The following is a 13,714-nucleotide window of genomic DNA, read 5'->3' as shown; positions in this document are numbered from 1 at the left end:
CCGACGACCTGAGCTGGATCCCAGGACCCTGAGATCAGGACCTGAGCCAAAGGCAGAGGCTTAACCCACTGAGCCACCCAGGCGCCCCTTTCATATGTCTTTAGAAATAAAGGCTGTAATAAAAATATGAGCAAGGAAGAAGTAACTATCAAATCATTAGTAGAATTTTTTTTTTAAAGATTTTATTTATTTATTGGACAGACAGAGATCACAGGCAGGCAGAGAGAGAGAGGAGGAAACAGGCTCCCTGCCGAGCAGATACCCCTATGCAGGGCTCGATCCCAGGACCCTGGGACCATGACCCGAGCCGAAGGCAGAGGCTTTAACCCACTGAGCCACCCAGGTGCCCCTCATTAGTAGAATTTTAAAAGGAATTGATAAAGCCTCTAGAAGTTAAAAATACAACAGCTAAAATTTAAAAATTCAGTGGACTGACTAGCCCAAATTAGAGATGAAGAAATCTGTACATTGGAACAGTACAGAGGCAAAGGGATAGAATATAGGAAAAGAGCATGGAAAGTAAAATGAGAAATCTAAAATACATTTTAAAAGAAAAAGATTTTAAGTAATCTCTGCACTCAAAATTGGGCTCGAACCCACACCACCAATATCAAGAGTCCCAGGCCCTACCAACTGAGCCAGCCAGGTGCCCCTAAAATATATTTAAACTGGAGTTTCACAAAATAAAACAATTTGGGATAGACAATACTTGAATAATGACTGAGAATTTTCCAGAATTATAGAAAGCTAGGAATTCTCAGATCCAAGAATCACAATAACTCCTAAGAGGGATAAATAAAATGAAATACATACTGACACACATAGTCAAGCTGCAGATTATCAACGACAGAAGATCTTAAAGCAGCAGAGGTGGGGGAGAAGTCACTATTATTTTCATATCCTGGTTTGCCATACAGTTGGAACTTTTACAATGTAATTTCTCTAACGTTTTCCTTTTCTTGTGTAATAATTGTACTATTACAGCATATCTTGATGCCATAGAGGATCACTGAATTAATAGCTTTACTCAAGGATCACAACAAAAATCTGCCTCAAGGCTGAAAAAATGATGTTTTGAGAAAAGGGAAAGAAGGTCTACTATGTCAAACCATAATGAGACTATTAAACAATTCTGAGAATTTTATTTATGAGAAGGCTGAGAAAGGACTTCTATGAGGGTAATGCTTCTTCAAAGGCCACTCTTTGAACGAGTAATAGAAGAACCCTGTGTGTTTGGCTTGGAAGGAAGAAACCTCTTCTAGAATGAGGCTGTTCGATAGCTTCTTTCCTGACTGGAATGTATAACGTGTCTAAACTGAAAACCCACAAATCTCTTAGGACACATTTGGGCAAATCAAGTGAAAAAAATTTAAAACACTCTCTCTAAAACAGGGTGTAGGAGTGTGGACAGTATTGACTCCGTCTTTGGCCCCCACGAGCTTATCCATGTCCCTGTGATGACCTCCCCTGGGGCTGCATGTTCTAGGTCCCCTAGATGTTAATGTATGCCACAACCAGAATGTGGAGAAGCTTGCTCTTGCCTTCTCTAAATTTGTTTAGATAACTCGTAGAGATAAGTGCCCCCCCCCATTCCCCGATGCACAGAGGGTGTAATGAGGTCTGTTAAATGTTAGCTATCAATTAAATGCATGCAGACCCTTTGACCTCACTACAGTGCCCTCCTGAACATCCCTTCGTTTTATACAATCTATACACTGAGGTCTGGATTTTGCAGAGAATACCTGCACAGCTGCCTGGATCACCACCCAATTAATAAAATTCTTTAAACTGTAGGGAGTTGACCACTTCATTTTTTGGCTTCAAAAGTGCCTTCTCAGTTTGGAGGATACTTCCCAGTCCCTCCTCCCCACTTTCTAACACAGGGTCTCTCAACTTTGGCACTATTGACATTATGGGTCAGATAATTCTTTGTTGTGAGGACTGTCCTGTGTATTGTAGGATCTTTTTTCCTTTTTTTCCCCCAAGATTTTAAGTAATCTCTACACCCAGTCTGGTGCTCCAACCCACAATTCCTGAGATCAAGAGTCAAGGCTCTACTGACTGAGTCAGCCAGGTGTCCCTTGGGATCTTTAATAACATCCATGGTATCTATTCACTAGAGGCCTGTAGCCGTATTCCCGGTGAAGAAGTGCTTTAGAGAATCACTTGACACCCATACACTCATAAACACAAACAGGCATTGAAGCCCTACAGTACGACTAGGTGATCATCCAGATGACCCAGGATATACTGATCATCATTTTAAAAACTTAAGAGTGGGGGCGCCTGGGTGGCTCAGTGGGTTGGGGCCTCTGCCTTCAGCTCAGGTCGTGATCCCAGAGTCCTGGGATCGAGCCCCGCATGGGGCTCTCTGCTCGGCGGGGAGCCTGTTTCCTCCTCTCTCTCTCTGCCTGTCTCTCTGCCTACTTGTGATCTCTGTCTGTCCAATAAATAACTAAAAAAAAAAAAAAAAAAAAAAAAAAAAAACTTAAGAGTGGAGGGGCCCCTGGGTGGCTCAGTCGGTTAAGCACCTGCCTTCAGCTCAGGTCTTGATCCCAGGGTGCTGGGATCCAGTCCTGCATGGGGCTCCCGGCTGAGCGGCGAGCCTGCTTCTCCCGCTCCCTCTGCAGCTCCCCTGGCTTGTGCTTTTTCCTCTGTCAAATAAATAAAATCTTTAAAACAAAAGAATAACCACTTGTAATCAAAATGGAAACACAAAATTGGAAAAATATCGCGGAAAATTGTGTCCTTCTCCCCTTTCCTCCAGTTTGAGAAATGTAGCAAACCAGAGTCCTGGAAAGGACCATTTCTCTCTTATTAATAGATGAGAAGACTAACGTTTTTAGTCAACCTGCCCACAGTGTCACCTCTAGTAAGTAATAGAATCAAGGCCAAAGCCACAGGAAATCTCATTTCAGAATCTTCCAACACACACTGGCCTCATCCTTAACACATTGCATGCTGAAGCTGTCCTCAGCCATGAACAGAGTATGGAGATTTATTCTGTGTGAGTCCAAGGACCAGAACTAAAACACCCAGGAAGCCGATTTCAATTCATTATAAATGTAAACGTTCAAGTAGTACATCAGAATGTAGCTAAGGTAGAAAAAAAAAAGGCTGAGAAACGAGTTCTGTGAGTCCCTTGATACAAACACACAAGTTTTACAAACAACGAATACTCTAGTGGACAAGACTTCCCTTGACAAAACGCTAAATCACAGCCAACATCTGCTAATAATGCAGGTAATTTATGACGATTTTTGCTCCGATAACCAGTGAATTCTACGCAGAAACAGTGCTCTTTCGGGGTGAAACAGTCGTGATCAGCCCGAGAACCCTATCGGTGCCTTCTGTCCCAGCACGGTCGTCCAGAAGCACTCCGGCCCCTCGAAAGAACCTAGGCATCGCAGCCGCCGCGTTAACACAGACCCCACCGCGATACTCCGCCGCAATTCTGGCCGCCTACAGGAGGAAACTACAACTCCCATCAGACCAGGCATGCCGAGTGGGCGGGTATCCGCCGCGCGTGGGCGGTCCTGACCAATAACGACGGTCGTTACAGCGAACAGTTTGGCCGCGTTTGTAAAAGGCCGCGGCAGGCGAAGAGAGAGGAGGTGAGGGCGGTCATCAGCTTGGGGCCCTGGAGCCGCGGGTGGGGGGTGGGGGGCGCGGGGCTGGTAAGGGGGCCGTGTTGACAGAAGGCGGGGGCAGCAGTGCGACGAAGGCGTAGAGCTGGGAATCCTAGCGGAGAGCGTGGCCAAGGAGCAGGGTCCCGGCCAGGTGATGCTTCTGCTTGGGCCTACTTAGAACCGGAAGTGAGCCGTCGCGCGGGGAGGATGCCGGGAAGCAGGTCCCCGAGTGGTGCCTCTTGGGGTGGGCCGGGTCCCGGAAACCATGCGGGAGGTACGCATCCTGCAGGCCGGGTTCCCAGGCACGCGTCCGCGGGGCCGGGGCGGCCTTTCTCCGCTATTCCGAGACAGCGCAGGACTAATGGAAACCTAGGAATCAGGAAGCCTGGCTTCTAGGCATGTCCCTTCCTTTTACTTGTGGTTTGATAAGGAATCCTGTAGAGTACAAACTCACGTTAGATTATTTGGTTGCTGGCTGTGAGACATTAATCAAATCACTACTGTATTTGAGCTAATTTCTTCAACTCTAAAATGGTAAATAGTACCCACTTTACTGGATAATGGTGAGCAATACCTGAGTAAATGCATGGGAAGGGCTTGTACTCGGTAAAAGTTAGCAAGTTTTATGTCTTATTCATGACAATGATTCGTTCCCTTCCGTTACTGTTGCTTCACAAGCATTAAACAGTATCTACCAAACTGTACAGCTCTACAGCTGAACAGTACCTGGATCAAAACGCACCACTTCCAGGAAGCATTCCTGGGTTAGCTCTTCCAGCATCGGTCCGTTTACACCCTCTTGCTGAGCAGGCAATATTGTAAACTTGATTAGAGGAGACCTTTTTTTTTTTTTTTTTAAAGATTTTATTTATTTATTTATTTCTTAGATTTATTTATTTATTTATTTGACAGATTATTTGACAGACAGATCTTAAGTAGGCAGAGAGGCAGGCAGAGAGAGAGGGGAGGAAGCAGGTTCCCTGCCGAGCAGAGAGCTGGATGCGGGACTCGATCCGGGGACCCTGGGATCATGACCTGAGCTGAAGGCAGAGGCCTTAACCCACTGAGCCACCCAGACGCCCCAAGATTTATTTATTTATTTGACAGAGAGAGACACAAACAGAGAGAGGGAACAGAAGCAGGGGGAGTGGGAGAGGGAGAGGCAGAAGCAGACTTCCTGTCCAACCGGGAGCCTGATGTGGTGCTCCATCCCAGAATGCTGGGATCATGACCTGAGCTGAAGGCACACGCTTAACGACTGAGACCCCCAGGCGCCCGATAAGACACCTTTTTTAAGGCAGGATTCAAATACAGTTTTCTTTCTTTCTTTCTTTCTTTTTTTTTTTTTAAGTTGAGGTAAAAATGATGTGTAACATACTAGTTTCAGGTGTACCAGGTAATTCAGTATTTGTATACGCTGTGAAGTGATTGCCACAATAAGTAGTTATTAGTCACCATACAAAGAAAGTTACAAAAAAAATATTTTTCCTTGTGATGAGAACATTGAGGATTTATTCTCTTGGCAGCTTTCAAATATGCAATATGATACTATCTACTGCAGTCATTTTGCAGTACCTTACATTCCCATGACTTATTTTATATCTGGAAGTTTGTACCTTTTGTACCCTCTTCCTTCTGGCACCCACCAGTCTGTTTTCTGTATGTATGAGTTTTGCTTTGTTTTGTTTTTTCTATTCCACATACAAGTGAAATCATACGGTATTTGTCTTTCTCTGTCTTATTTCACTTAGCATAATACCTTTGAGGTCCATCCACATTGTTGCAAATGGCAATATTTCCTTCTCTTTTATGTCTGAGTAGTATTCCCAGGTGTATTCCAGTATAGTAATCCATTTTACAGGAGCACATACACACCAAATGTTTATCCATTCATCCATTTTAGGTTGTTTCCATATCTTATCTATTTTAAGTAAAACTGCAGTGAACATAGGGGTGCATATATCTTTTCAAATTAGTGTTTTCATTTTCTTTGGCAAATACAGGTTCTTTACAAGCTGTGTTACTTGTTTGTATATGCTTGAAATATAGAATCTATGATAAGCGACAGGAGTCCATGTTTAAAATTCAAATAATAGGGGCTCCTTGGTGGCTCAGTGGGTTAAGCCTCTGCCTTCAGCTTGGGTCATGATCTCGGGGTCCTGGGATCAAGCCCTGTGTTGGGTTCTCAGCTCAGCGGGGAGCCTGCTTCCCCCTTTCCCTCTTTGCCTGCCTCTCTGCCTACTTGTGATCTCTGTCTGTCAAGTAAATAAAGTCTTTAAAAAAAAACCTTAAAATTCAAATATAAAACTGAAATGTAAGTCTCCTCTGTACTGTTTCCCAAGTCCTAAGTCACTTTTGTGACTTACACATGTGTGTGTATACCTTGTTTTTTCTTTTTTTTTTAAAGATTTTATTTATTTATTTGACGGACAGATCACAAGTAGGCAGAGAGGCAGGCAAAGAGAGAAGGGAGGAAGCAGGCTCCCTGCCGAGCAGAGAGCCCGATGTGGGGCTCGATCCCAGGATGCTGGGATCATGACCTGAGCCGAAGGCAGCGGCCCCAACCCACTGAGCCACCCAGGCGCCCCGTTGTTTTTTCTTTTTTAAATCAAGACTATCCTATATGAAGTGCCTTTTTTTGTCCCACGATATATCTTGATACTTCTTCCTTATCAGTACCTATAGATCTATCTTATTCTTCTTAATGGCTTTACAGTAGCATATTGTAGGCCTGCACCATAATTTCTTTAGTAGGTGCTTAGACTTTTTCCATTCTTGTGCAGTTCTGGACAGCTTTGCATGGGGTATCCTTGTACATACTTTGTGTACATGTGAGAGGAGAACTCATGAAGTCTTAGAAGTGGAATTGCTAAGTTACAGTATATGTTTTACATTTATTTTATTTACATCCCTTTAAAGAAGATGTTGCAGTTTATGTCCGCACCAAAGATATGCAGTGCCTCTTCTCCACATCTTCATGAACACAGTGATAACATTTATCTTTTTTGTCATTTTGCCAAAGTATTGTCTTGTTTTAATCTGCCTCTTGCTTATTGTAAGGTAGAATTTTGGATGTTTAAAATCATTTTTGTTTTTTATTTTTTTATTTTTTTTTAAAGATTTTATTTATTTATTTGACAGACAGAGATCACAAGTAGGCAGAGAGGCAGGCAGAGAGAGAGGAGGAAGCAGGCTCCCTGCTGAGCAGAGAGCCCTATGCGGGGCTCTATCCCAGGACCCTAGGATCATGACCTGAGCCGAAGGCAGAGGCTTTAACCCACTGAGCCACCCAGGCGCCCCGTTTTTGTTTTTTATTTTTCACAAGCTGTCTTTTCATGCTCTTTGCTCATTTTTCTAGTGGGTTTGTTTCTTTTTCTTACTGATTTGTAAAAGACTCTTACTTTAGAAAATTAGTTCTTTGGCATTTGCATTCCAAATATTTTCCCTCTGTTTTTTTTTCCCCTCTGTTTTTAATGATGCCTTTTTATTTTATTTTTCAGCTTTTAAAAAAATTTTTTTATTTATATGACAAAGAGAGAACACAAGCAGGGAGTGGCAGAGGGAGAGGGAAAAGCAGGTTCCTACCAAGCAGGGAGCCTGATAAAGGACTCCATCACACGACCCTGGATTATGACCCGAGCCAAAGGCAGACATCCAACCAACTAAGCAACCCAGGCACCCCTAATTTTATTTTTTTAAGTAATCTGTACACCCAATGTGGGGACCAACTTCACAGTCCCAAGCTCAAGAGTCACAAGCTCCACTGACTGAGCCAGCCCCTTTTAATGACAGCTTTCTTAGGAGTGCCTGGATGGCTCAGTCAGTTAAGTCTCTAACTCCTGATTTCAGCTCAGGTGATGATCTCCAAGTTGTAGGATGCAGCCCAGTGTTGGGCTCCACACTCAGCATGGAGTCTGCTTGTCCCTTCCCCTCTCTCATGAATAAATAAATAAATAAATCTATCTATCTATCTTTTTAAAAATAGCTTCATTTGAATATAGTTCAGGGGTGTCTGGGTGGCTCGGTCATTAAGCATCTGCCTTCAGCTCAGGTCATGATCCCAGGGTCCTGGGATCAAGCCCCGCATCAGGCTCTCTGCTCAGCAGAAAGCTTGCTTCTCCCTCCCCCGCTTCCCCTGCTCGTGTTCCCTCTCTCACTGTGTCTCTCTCTGTCAAGTAAATAAATAAAATATTTTTAAAAAACAACAAAAATACTAAGTCAGATAACATAAAATTCACTTCTTTAAAGTGCTGTAATCCAGTGATTTTTTTTTTTTTTTAAATATATCCACAGAGTTTTGTAGCCTTTCATCCCCTGAAAAGAAACCTCATACTTACTTGCAGGCGCTCTTGCTTCCTCTTTTTCTCTGTGCTGGCATCCACCAGTCTACTTTCTGTCTCTGTGCATTTTCCTATTTTGCATATTTCATTTAAATGGAATCTTACAGTGTGTAGCTTTTTGTGTCTGGCTTCTTTCACTTAGCATAATACTGTGAGGTTCATATAGCATGTATCAGAATATCATTCCCTTTTAGGGCCAAATTATATTCCATTGTTTGTGCAGATCACATTTTGTTTGTTTATCAGTTGATGGAAATTTGTATTGATTCCGTTTTCTAGCTATTATGAATAATGCTACTATGAACATACATGTACAAATTTTTGTATTTTCAGTTGGTTGGGCATATATTATCTTGTGAGTCATATGGTAACTGTTTAACATTTTGAGAACCATCAACCATCACTTTCCAAAGTGGCGCTGCCATTTCACAGTACTATCAACAATGTATGAGGGTTCCAGTTTTTCAATATCCATGACAACACTTGTTATTTTCCTGCTTTTTTAGTCATCTTAGTGGCTGTGAAATGGTACCACATAGTGGTTTTGATTTATAATTTCCTAATTACATGATGTTGAACATTTTTTATATGTTTATTGGCTGTTTATTTTCTTTGGAGAAATATCCATTCAGATCTTTGTCATTTTCTTTTTTTAAGATTTTGTTTATCTATTTCTTAGAGATGGAGAGAGAGCACAAGCAGGGGGAGCAGCAAGCAGAGGGAGAAGCAGGCTCCCCACTAAGCAAGGAGCCCCATGCAGAACTCAATCCCAGGACCCTGGGATCATGATCTGAGCCAAAGGCACATGCTTCACTGACTGAGTCACTCAGGTGTCCCTCCTTTGTCCATTTTTAAATTGGGTTATGCACATAAGCAGGGGCAGAGAGCAAGAGCAGGGACTCCAGGACCCTGGGATCATGACCTGAGCTAAAGGCGGATGCTTAACCACTGAGCCACCCAGGCTCCCCAGGCGTTCAGTGTGGTCTGATACACTTTTATATTGCAAAGTGATTACCACCAAAGCATTAGCTAACACCTCCATCATGTCCTATAATTACAGGTTTTTTTGTGTGGTGAGAACATTTAACATCTACTCTCTTAACAACTTTCAGCTATTAGCAAAAGTTTATTAGCAATATAATATACTACTATTAACGATAATCACCATGATGCCCATTAGATTCCCAGAATTTATTCATCTTATAACTAAAAGTTTGCACCCTTGATTGATATCTCCCCATTTCTCCCACCCCTCAATCCCTGGCAATCATTCCATTCTCTGTTTTGTTTTGTTTTGTTTTAAGATTGTTTATTTATTTATTTGACAGACAGAAATCACAAGTAGGCAGAGAGGCAGGCAGAGAGAGAGGAAGGGAAGCAGGCTCCTTGCCGAGCAGAGAGCCCGATACGGGGCTTGATCCCAGGACCCCGAGATCATGGCCTGAGCTGAAGCAGAGGCTTAACCCACTGAGCCACCCAGGCGCCCCTCCATTCTCTGTTTATATGAGTTTGGCTTTTTAAGATTATACATAAAATGTCAATCATACAGTATTTGTCTTCTCTTTCCACATTGTCTTAATTAGCTTTTAAGCAAGTTTCAGAATGAAGAAGTGTGAGTCCTTGTACTTTGTTCTTCTTTCTCAAGATTGTTTTGGCTCTGCCCGGTGCCTGGCATTTCTATATGAATTTTAGGATCATCTTGTTGGTTTGCAAAAAAGGCATCTGGAATTTTGATAGGGATTACATTGTATCTGTAGATCGGTTTGGGGAGTAGTACCTTCTTAATATTAGTCTTCTTTTTTTTTTTTTTTAAGATTTTATTTATTTATTTGAGAGAGAGCGTGAGAGAGGGGAGGGTCAGAGGGAGAAGCAGACTCCCCACTGACCAGGGAGCCTGATGTGGAACTTGATCCTGGGACTCCAGGATCATGACCTGAGCTGAAGGCAGTCGCTTAACCAACTGAGCCACCCACGCGCCCAATATTAGTTTTCTGATCTACAAGCATGAGATAGCTTTCCATTTTTTTAGGTCTTTAATTTCTTTTTTTTTTTTAAATTTTTTTAAAGATTTTATTTATTTATTTGACAGACAGAGATCACAAGTAGGCAGAGAGGCAGGCGGGGAGAGAAGAAGAGGAAGCAGGCTCCCTGCTGAGCAGAGATCCCGACTCGGGGCTCGATCCCAGAACCCTGAGATCATGACCTGAGCCAAAGGCAGAGGCTCAACCCACTGAGCCACCCAGGCGCCCCATCTTTTTTTTTTTTTTTTTTAAGATTTTATTTATTTTAGAGAGAAAAAGTGAGCATGAGTAGGGGGAGGGGCTGAGAGGGAGGGAGAGGGAGAATTTCAAGCAGACTCCAAGCTGAGCAGGAACCAGGCATGGGGCTTGGTCCTACAACTCCCAGATTATGACCTGATCTGAAACTGAGTTGGATGCTTAACCAGCGAGCCACCCAGGCACCCATAGGCCTGTGATTTCCTTAAGTGACGTTTGTAGTTTTCAGTGTATAAATTTGGGTACAAATTCAGTGTACAAATCTGAAAAAAAAAAATCTGGGCACGGCTTTTGTTGCTCAGTTTGTTTTTGTCTTTGGAGTTTAGCTTATGGTACATTTTTCCATGCAGAAAATTTTCATTTTTATGTATAAAATATAATCAGTCTTAACTTTATTTATTTAGGTAAGCTCTATGGCCCGGCATGGGGCTTGAACTCGTGATGAGGAGATCAAGAGTGGTGAGCTCTACTGACTGAGCCAGCCAGGTGCCCCTCATAATAGCCAAAAATTGGAAATAGAACAGTTATCTGTCTGCTGGTGAATGGGTAAACAAAATGATAGATCCATTGGATGGAACACTTTTCAGCAATTTAGACAATGCAGTACTGATACATGTTACAATGTGTTTGAATCTTGATAACAGCATGTTGTGTGAAAGAAGCCATACATAAAATACCACGTATTATATGATTCCATCTGTATGAAATTTCCAGAGAAACTAAATCTATAGAGACAAGGAAACAGATGAGTGATTGCCTAGGGATGGGAATGGTAATTGTGAAAGACCAGAGGGATTTTTCTAGGGTGATAGAAGTGTTCTCAAACTGGATTATAGGGGCGCCTGGGTGGCTCAGTGGGTTAAAGCCTCTGCCTTCGGCTCAGGTCATGATCCCAGGGTCCTGGGATCGAACCCCACATCAGGCTCTCTGCTCAGCGGGGAGCCTGCCTCCCTCTCTCTCTCTGCCTGCCTCTCTGCCTACCTGTGATCTCTCTGTCAAATAAATAAATAAAATCTTAAAAAAAAAATGGATTATAGTGGTGGATACCCAACTCTACAAAGGTAATGATTGTCATTGACTCATATACATAAAATGGGTGAATTTTATGGTCTGTAAAATATACCTTAATAAGGAGGTTTCTTTTTTTTTTTTTTTAAGATTTTATTTATTTATTTGAGAGAGAGCAAACGAGCAGCAGTTTGGTGGGGGTTGGGGGGGAGGGAAAAGCAGGCTCCCCACTGAGCAGGGAACCCGACACGGGGCTCAATCCCAGAACCCTGGGATCATAACCTGAGTCAAAGCCTGGTACTTAACCAACTGAGCCACCCAGGTGCCCAAAGAGTTTTCTTAAAAACAAAAACACTGGGGCGCCTGGGTGGCTCAGTCAGTTAAGTGGCTGCCTTCGGCTTAGGTCATGATCCCAGGGTCCTGGGATCGAGCCCTGCATTGGGCTCCCTGCTGAGCAGGGAGCCTACTTCCCTCTCCCTCTGGCTGCTTCTCTGCCTACTTGTGATCTCTCTCTCTCTCTGTCAAATAAATAAATAAAATCTTTAAAAAAATAAAATATTTTTTAAAATAATAAAGATTTTATTTATTTATTTGACAGAGACGCAATGAGAGAGGGAACACAAGCAGAGGGAGCAGGAGAGGGAGAAGCAGGCCTCCAGCCGAACAGGGAGTCCGATGCGGGGCTCTATTCCAGGACCCTGGGATCATGACCTGAGCCAAAGGCAGATGCCCAATGACTGAGCCACCCAGGCACCCCAAAAAATAAAATATTTTTAAGATTTATTTATTTATTTTAGAGAGCATGAATGTGCATGCGCAAGTGAAGGGGAGGGACAGAGGGAGAGAGAGAATCTCAAGCAGACTCCCTGCTGAGCAGCAGCCTGATGCTGGGCTCCGTTTCACCACCCCAGGATCATGACCTGAACCAAAATCAAGATTCAGACACTTAACTGACTGGGCCACCCAAGAACCCCAGTAAAAATAAAATCTTTTTAAATTAAATTAAATTAATTTATTTGACAGAGAAAGAGAGCACAAGTAGGCAGAGTAGCAGGTAGAGGGAGAAGGAGAAGCAGGCTCCTGGCTGAGCAGGGAGCCCGATGTTGGACTCGATCCCAGGACACTGGGATCATGACCTGAGCTAAAGACAGTCGCTTAGCTGAGCCACCCAGGCATCCCTAAAAACAAAATCTTTTAAAAAAGTTTATTCGTGGGGCGCCTGGGTGGCTCAGTGGGTTAAAGCCTCTACCTTCGGCTCAGGTCATGATCTCAGGGTCCTGGGATCGAGCCCCACATCGGGCTCTCTGCTCAGCGGGGAGCCTGCTTCCCCCTCTCTCTCTGCCTGCCTCTCTGCCTGCTTGTGATCTCTGTCTGTCAAATAAATTTTTAAAAATCTTAAAAAAAAAAAAGTTTATTCGTGTGGCACCTGGGTGGCTCAGTTGGTTAAGCATCTGCTGTCGCTCAGGTCATGATCCAGGGTCCTGGGATCACCTGCATCAGGCTTACTACTCAGTGGGGAGTCTGCTTCTCCCTCTGCCACCCCGCCACACTTGTGCTCTCTCTTGAGCACTCTCACTCTCTCTTAAATAAATAAAGTCTTTTAAAATATATTTTATTCTTAAAAAAGTACCATTAGTGGGAAATCTGGTGTAATCCAGATAAAGTGTATGTAGTAGAGTTAGTAGTATTGTACCAGTGTTAAAACCTTTGTTTTGACAAATGTCTCATGGCTAGGTAAAATGTTAGCATTTGGGAAAGCTGGGTGAGGGTATACAGGAATGTCTATATGATTTTTTATCTTTTCTATAAATCTAAAATTATCCCAAAATGAAAAGATTTTTTTTTAAGATTTTATTTATTTATTTGACAGTGAGAGAGGGAACACAAGTGGGGGAAGCAGGACAGGGAGAAGCAGGCTCCCCACTGAGCAGGGAGCCTGATGTGGGACTCGATTCCAGGACCTTGGGATCATGACCTGAACTGATGGCAGATGCTTAACAACTGAGCCACCCAGGGGCCCCAAAATGAAAAGTTTTTTTAAGAAATGTGCATTTGTAATTTTGAGAGATACTAACCAATTGCCCTCTACAGAAAATAATAAAAAAAAAAAAGAAAAAATAAGAGGAAGAAGTGGAATTCCTATGATGATGCTGAAATCATAGCACCTTAAGCCTTCACTATGACAATTGGCAAACCAGTTCCTCCCTTAATGAGCAAAGTTGTTTTTTTCTACTTTAATGGTATGTTGAATAATCACCATCAATGAATTTTTACAATTTTGTTAAGCTCTTTCATATATATATTTCATATGCTATGTATATTTTCCTTTTTTTTTTAAAGATTTTATTTATTTATTTTGATAGAGAGGGAAAGAACACAAGTAGACAGAGCAGCAGGCAGAGGGAGAAGCAGACTCCCCACCAAGCAGGGAGCCTGATGTGGGGCTCAATCCCAGGACCCT

General features: G+C 42.8%; 1 protein-coding gene across 3 annotated transcripts in view; it reads left to right on the top strand.

Annotated features, from left to right (window-relative positions):
- Window positions 1-3,558: 3,558 nt before the first annotated feature.
- The window catches only part of LOC308349233 (uncharacterized protein C2orf42), a 31,505-nt gene continuing 21,349 nt past the window's right edge, over window positions 3,559-13,714 (top strand). Inside the window, exon 1 of one of the 3 annotated variants that reach the window (XM_080813780.1) lies at window positions 3,559-3,614. The gene's annotated coding sequence lies outside the window, so the exon portion shown is untranslated. Of the gene's footprint in view, window positions 3,781-13,714 lie in introns of all 3 variants that reach the window. The other 2 variants (XM_080813779.1, XM_080813781.1) reach the window with 2 other exon arrangements.

The sequence above is a fragment of the Martes martes genome (assembly GCF_963455335.1).
Source record: "Martes martes genome assembly, chromosome: 9".
Classification (NCBI taxonomy): Eukaryota; Metazoa; Chordata; class Mammalia; order Carnivora; family Mustelidae; genus Martes; species Martes martes.
The sequence above is the reverse complement of the archived record's forward strand: the minus strand, read 5'-3'. Positions and strand labels throughout refer to the sequence as shown.